Raw genomic sequence first — 8,078 nt, 5'->3', positions numbered from 1 at the left:
ATGAGTCATGCTATCCTATATCCAGTAAAATATACTTTATGAAATATAATCCTCCAAGTATGTACAAATTATGTTAATTTTGAACACAGTAGTCTTAATATAGTCTGAAAAATGCTTTCTTTTTAAAATTTTTATTGGTTATTTTATTATTTAACATTATTTCAGATATTATCCCCCCTTCCCAGTTTCCTCTCCACAAACTCCCTACCCCCTCCACCTCCACCTAAATCTATAAGGGTGCTTCCCCACTCACCCACCTACTCCTGCCTCAGTGCCCTAGCATTCCATTTCACTGGGTCATCAAGCACCCACAGGACCAAGGGGATCCCCTCCCATTGATGCCAGATAAGGCAATCCTCTGCTACATAGGCAGATGGAGCCATGTCCCTCCGTGTATACACTTTGGTTGGTGGTTCAGTCTCAGGGAGCTTTGGGGAAGTCTGGTTGTTTGATTTTGTTTTTCTTCCTATGGGGTTGCAAACCCCTTCAGCTCCTTCAGTCCTTCCCCTAACTCCTGCAATGGGGTCGCTATGTTCAGTCTGATGGTTGGCTGCAAGCATCTGCATTTGTATCAGTAAGGCTCTAGCAGAGCCCAGGAGACATCCATATCAGGTTCCTGTCAGTGAGCCCTTCTTGGCATCAGCAATAGTGTCTGGATTTAGTGGCTGCATATGGGATGCATCCCCAGGTGGGGCAGTCTCTGCTCCACTCTTTGTCTCTGTATTTCCTTTAGACAAGAGCAATTCTGATTTAAAATTTTGAGAAGGGGTCTCATCCCTCAACAGGAGGCCATGCCTAACCTCATACTGGTATAGGCCTACTTATACAGGTATAGGCCTAATTCATGACTGCCTCTTGTTAATAAATCACAATAAATCAATACACAGTGATGTAATTATAATCTCAAAAATTAAAAATATATTTAAAAGATAAGAAGACTGGATTTTGCAAAATCCACTCAGGTAAACTTGTACCCACTGGACTGTGGGGGTGCTGACCATCTGTTTTGCCTATTTCCCTAATATGTAGCAAATAATAACAAAAGATCTCATTTTAGTATTTTTTATTAGATATTTTCTTTATTTACATTTCAAATGTTATCCCCTTTTCATTTTAGTATTTTGTTATCATATGAATATAATATATAATCAAAACTGTCTGGGAAGAATTACTACATTTACACTCCAGAAATTTTTTTTTATATTTCAACTGACAAGGACAATAGCTTTCTAGGAAAAAGAAAACAGAAGGCTCCTTTAAGTTTTTAAAACATGACATTTAATACAACAGAATACTCATAAAGAATTTAACATTGACAATACATGTAACAACGTGGATGATTCTCAATAAAATAATATGTTGAAAAAGGAAGTTACAATATGCCTGAAATAGATTGCACACATATATGAAATGTTCAAAGAATAAATAAAACTTTAAAAGGAGCAAAATTGTACGTATTCATGATTCCATCTCTACAAAACTATAGAAATCAGCTCAATGTTATCTTAGTTAATATCTGAAAGGCTCACCAGACTGAGGCACAAGATTTGTGAAGCTACTCAGAATTTGCAATGGGTATATATAAAGTTGTTGAAGTTCATGAAAAATGCATAACTAAGATTCTAGAGATGGCCCAATCGGTAAACGGCTTACCATGCAAGTGTGAAGATCTGAGTTTGAATTCTCAGCACAAAGTAAAAACAAATAAACAAAATCTACGTATAGTAGCATGCATCTTATTCCTAGCACTGGAGATGCAGACAAGAAGATGCCTGTGACTCACTCACTATCCAACCTAGACTACGTGAGATTCTCTAGCTCAATAAGAGATCATGTCACAAAAAATTAAGTTCAAGATCTAGTGATGAAGACACCAGATATTAATCTCTGGGCTCCATATGCATGCATCCATGAGCACAGACACACTGACTCACACACAGACACACACACACATATACACAAAATGCATTATTTAAAGTTATTTTAATTTTATGTAAATTATATTTTGATGAAATTTGCTTTCAATATATCTGTAGATACATCCAGCCATATGCAGATATTAGAAAATAAATATGTGTATATATGAGTCTATAAATTTGATGTATGAACTGAATGCCTGATTATATACTGTGTCTATAAACCTCATTTCATTGAGTTGTGCTGCTTTGTGTGAACTCTTCTGATCTTTCTGCTTTGTCTAAAGTCCCCAAAGGGAGTGATGAAAAGAAGCTTCCTCTCCTTAAGCAGCATTTTCTAGAGAGTGCTTTTGAACAAGTTCTCTATCATGTTAGATAGCATCTTTCCTATGGAGATAAACAAGAAAAAATTCAGAAACGTATGAGACACTTGCAAACAATGTGTTTGTTTTAAATCTATGGATACTGAAACATATAAAGGAGCATTTCCCCCCTCTGCTGGATTATTTCCATAAAACTCAGAGCTTTGAAATTCATGGCATATGATATAAAAGTATATAGATATAGATACATCTAATTTTTCCTCATTCACACTAAAGTCTCAAATATTAGAATTGACTTCTGAATGCAAAGAGAAATACTTAAAGCCATGTTTTGCTAGTGTCTATCAATTACACTATAAAAAATAACCACAACATGGCTTAAAAGTAAACTTCAAATGATTAAAAAACTGTCCGATCTTGCTAGATACATGCAAAACTACAAAAATTGAGTGGAATCCTAGTGGGAAAAAAAGAATTAAAGAATGATGGAATTTGTGATGAAACATACTAAAAGTGTGTGTGTGTGTGTGTGTGTGTGTGTGTGTGTGTGTATGCACGTGCACATGTATGTCTGTCTATGTAAAACATATTAAACAATAGAAATGTTCACTACAAAATCAAGACACACATAAGCTGAATTTGTTTATTCCATGACAGCTACTGAGAAAGCAGAGCTGCGTAGCAAGAAGAGAGCATCTGAGGGAGTAATAACAGTGAGAGTGCTGAACTTTATCTCGCAGATCAAGGAAAGAATTATAAAAAATTCACTTCAATCTTATTAACAGGACAAGGGAGTTTTTTAAACAGTCCCTTCTACTGAGTTGATTAAAGCACTAATTAAAATAATGCGTGTAAAAGGCCCCAGTGGTATAGCAGTTTAAGAGAGAGAAAAAAAAGGTAATGAAATTAAATTACACAAACACCGGTTAAGAATACAATGTTTTGGTGACTTAATAATGAACAAAAATTAAGGCAAGTAGAGTGTGTGCGCCACATCCAGCTGCTTCCCAGACAGCAAGAGTTCGAGATGAAAAACAACATGTAGCTACTCCAATATTTTCTCCTTCGGGCTATTTTCTGATTGCTAGTGTTCTATCCACATCTATTGCCTTCACAGCTGTTCCTAAGTTCTCTAACCAGTCTGCTTGTGTTTCATCATGACAACATATTTCTCCCATCCTCTTCTATCTCCTTTCTTGGGGATCTCCAGTAGAATCTCATATACAAGCAGCATCCTCATCACATTTTTCTTTTATTTCTAGTTTGCTCCCAGCATGCCTTCACAGGGAGGGGAAATAACACTGCCAAGACTTTCTTCAGCTTTAGTGAGGATAACTGCTAAGCATGCTCCAATTTTTTCCTCTGAGTCCATGGGAGGCAAAGCTTTATGTTCATCTGCTAGCTCATTTGACAAGGAGTAATCGAACTTCTTCCATATACTAACTGCTGTGTAACCAATGGTTGCAAAGTGGGTTCACAAAGCTACCTCAATAATCTTCAACCTCATCTTGAGGGGGCCTCATTAGTGTCTATGTTTCACACAGGGAAAACTAACCCAGACTAAATGAGATGCAGTGGCTCTTGTAGTCTAGCGACAATTTCCCTGACTTTCATTTTCTGTGCTATTGCAATAGAGAAGACAGACTCATGAGGCTATGTCTAGTCTTTAGATATTGATCAGTGAATGTTATAATAAATTACACTGATAAAAAGTAAGATAAAGAGGAAACAAAGTAGAAACCACAGAAAGTAATAACAATTAAGAACTATAACCATATTTGAGAGCAGAAAGGAAGCCAGATTACCCTAGAATGCCTTCAGAATGTGATAGGCTGTCTTGAGCCTGTAGGAAGTTAAAGATGAACTCAAGGACCTCTTTCCTGTTAAGCTTACCTCTTAAGAGAGGACTAATACTAAAGCAACATTAGTAGTCATCAGCATCCTACAAAAAATGATAAAACTGTCTAAAGCAAGGATCATCAATTGATGCCCCCAGGTTTTACATGGATTAAATTGAAACAATAAAATATTAGCAGACACAGAAGGAAAAAGGGACATCATGATTCAGCAGAAACAACAAATAATAGGTTTTTTAAATTGACTAATGTCCTCACATATATTATTTAGCACTATAAAAAGTGTTTATTCAAAAATAAATAACAAATGGATATTAGGAACTAGTAAAGCAAAAATGAGAACTTGGAGAATATGTGATATGTAGCCACAGCGGTAGTTCCACAATGTCAAAACAGGTAGAAGAGGATGTACCCTTTAATTTGCAGTGAGCTTATGGCCTGGCAACTGAGCAGGTGGCAATGGACCAGGAAGGGATTTCTGCAGATGCTATATAACAGGCACACAAGCTTAGACATGTATTTGAATATAGGTCTCCTGTTAACAAATTTTTCTAATGTCTTTATCTGAATATGTTTATAGCACTGTTTTATTTGCAATACCTAATAATTTCAAGATCTACTAAGTTTTTACATTTTTTCCCTAAGAGAATTCAGAAGATATAAAATTGCTATTTTGTTCCTTATATTTATCTTCTCTGTCACATTTAATATACATCCATTTGCTCTGATTTTACCATTTAATCATGGTGTTCGGCTCCCTCCACATTTATTCTGACTATTTTGCACAATTTTCTCAGTAAGTCTGCTTCTTCTATTTTTTCAAATTAAAGAAAAAATAATTAACATTTCACATTTATTGCTATGACAATTCTAATTAGCTAACTCAAAGATATTAATGTTTCTAAAAACTGCATGTAAATTATTAACGTACCAAGTAATGTTTTTTTAAAAAAGGTGCCCCAAACCATGTGACTATATTAATGCATTATGAAATATTCAAACAGTGGAATGCTGCACATTGTAAGGTAAGGGAGTACTGGAAAAAAGCAGTGTGTAAAAACCCAAGAGAGCTAAAAACAATCCTGAACACTAGATGAACTTCTGAAAGCATCACTATTCCTGACTTCAAGCTATACTATAGAACAATAGTAATAAAAATTGCATAGTATTGGTATAGAAACAGATAGGTAGATCAATGGAATCAAGTCAAAGACCCAGAAATAAGCCCATACAACTATGGTCACTTGATTTTTGACAAAGAAGCCAAAACCATACAATGGAAAAGATATAGTAACTTCAACAAATAGTGCTGGTCTAAATGGATGTCTGCATGTATAAGGATGCACATAGTTTCATATTTATCACCCTCTAGAAAACCCAAGTCCAAATGGATCAAGACCTCAACATAAAACCAGATACACTAAATCTAATAGAAGAGAAAATGGGGAATAGCAATGATCTCATTGGTACAGGAGAAAACTTCTGAACAGAACACCAATGGCTCAGGCACTAAGGTCAAGAATTGATAAGTGGGAACTCATGAAACAAATGCTTCTGTAAGTCAAAGGACACTGTGTAATTTGAATACAATTCTGCCATTTAAAAAAGAGGCATCATGAATTTTGCAAGCAAATGGATGGAACTAGAAAATATTATTCTGAGTGAGGCAACTCAGACCCAAACAGACATGCATAGTATATGCTCACTTTTAAGTGGATATTAGTCATAAAGTACAAGATAACCATGCTATAATCAATAGAACCAAAGCTAAATTACATGGAGGGATCCAGGGAGGATGATTGAATCTGTCTCAGAAGGGGAAACAAAATAGGTATCAGAGGTGGAAGGAGGAAACTGAGTGGAAGAGGGAATGGAGGAAGGAGCAGGGTGGGGTAGGAGATCATACATAGGGAGGACAGAGGAGAGAGAAAGAAGATCTGCTTACGGGGCGGGGGGAAGGGGAGAAGATGCCCAGAACATGCCAGAGACCTGGGATGGAGAGAGGCCCCAAAGCATCTATGGGGTCAACTCTGAGACTCCTAGCATTAAGGGATATAAATCCTGAAGTGGCCATTTCCTGTAGCCAGACAGGAATTTCAGTGGAAGGATAAGACAGCAACCCACCCACAAAGGCTTTGACTCAAAATGTGACCTGCCTACAATATGTCCAGGGACAAAGACAGAACAGAGTCTGAGGGAATTGTCAACCAATGAGCTGTAGTAATACTAAGAGTGAAGCATGCTCCTAAAGCAAAGACATGTTTAAAATGAATGACATCTTCATAGTTGTAAGACTCAAATGAAAGCAGTCTGTAATGAGCAGTGTCCTTTAGTTCTTATAGTAGCAGATGCGAAGTGGCTTGAGGTGCCGGTCACTCATCTATTTTTATTTAATTTAATTTTTATTTTTACTTATTCACATCCTGCTCACTGCCCCCTTCCTTGTCACCCCTTCCCACAATCCTTCCCCCATACTCCTTCCCCTTCTCTGAGCCGGTGCCCCGCAAGGAATCCCTAATCAAGGCGCTTCAAGTCTCTGCTTAGTTAGGCACATCCTTTCCCACTGAGGGGGAAGTCAGCCCAGCTAGGAGAGCATATCCCCCATGCAGGCAACAGACAATAGCCCCCATTACAGTTGTTTGGGACCCACATGAAGGGCAAGCTGCACATCTGCTACATATGTGCCAGGAGGCCTAGATTCAGCCTGTGTATGTTCTTTGGTTGGTGGTTCAGACTCTGAGAGTCCCCAAGAGTCCAGGCTACTTGACGCCATTGATATTCCTGTGGAGGTCCTATCCCCTTTGGGGCCTGCAATCCTTCTTCCTATTTTTCCATAAGAGGCTTCAAGTTCCATCTACTGTTTGGTTGCTGGTGTCTCAGTCTGTCTGAGTCAGGTGCTGGGTGGAGCCTCTCAGAGGACAACTTGCTTCTGTCTTCAAGCATAACAGAGCATTATTGATAGTGTTAGAAACTGGTGATTGCCCACAGGATGTGTCTCAAGTTGAGCTGGTTATTGATAGTTGTTACCTCAGTCTCTGCTTCATCCCCCACACTTGCATATCTTGTAGGACAGCCATTCATCTTAAGCCTCAAAGAACTCCATAAGTGAGTAGTAAGAATTTTAAGCAAAAATGGCCCCAGAAAGAAAGGCACTATAACAGAGAATCAACCAAAATAGAATAAAAGTTAAACCAACAGAAACAAATGATACAGGCAGCCAAAATGTTTGGCGCTTTCTTATAAGAATCTTTATTCTATCAAATATTTACATAATTTTTGTAGTATTTATATGGACTTATTACTTATATTTCTTCTCTGTCTTATATTTACAGGGGGATAACACATCAGTATGCTCATCTCTCTGGAAAGAGACCTAAGCTCTAGGTGACAACATAGAGTATGAAATAACAAATAGTGTACTAATCTATTAAGTGTAACAAATTGCTCTCAGAATTATGTTTTAAAACAGCACTGTGCATGTGCCTCTCTCTCTCTCTCTCTCTCTCTCTCTCTCTCTCTCTCTCTCTCTCTCTCTCTGTGTGTGTGTGTGTGTGTGTGTGTGTGTGTGTGTGTGTGTATGCATGTGTTTTATGAGTGTTTTGCCTGGATGTTTGTCTGTGTACTGTGTGCATGCCTGGTTCCCCTGGAGGACAGAGGAAGGTATTGGATACTCTGGGACTGGAGTTACAGCGGTTTGTGAGCCACCATGTGGGTTCTGAAAATTGAATCCAGGTCCTTTGGAAGGGCAACTAGTATGTTTAACTTTGAGCCCATAGCATTTTTTGAGGCTCAATTACTGGGGTAAGAATCTTAGTAAATTTAGATCTAAAAGATATATAAATGCATGATCATTATTCTAAGTAAGTTAATACATTTATATTAATTGAGCTTCTGTTATATTCCTGAAATTAGGCTAGAACGTATGGAGAAAAAGTCAAACAAAATATGGGTTTTGCCTAGGATTAATGAGACCAGCTAAGGTA

Source organism: Mastomys coucha, unplaced genomic scaffold (genome assembly GCF_008632895.1).
Source record: "Mastomys coucha isolate ucsf_1 unplaced genomic scaffold, UCSF_Mcou_1 pScaffold21, whole genome shotgun sequence".
Lineage (NCBI taxonomy): Eukaryota > Metazoa > Chordata > Mammalia > Rodentia > Muridae > Mastomys > Mastomys coucha.
Note: the sequence above shows the minus strand (reverse complement) of the source record.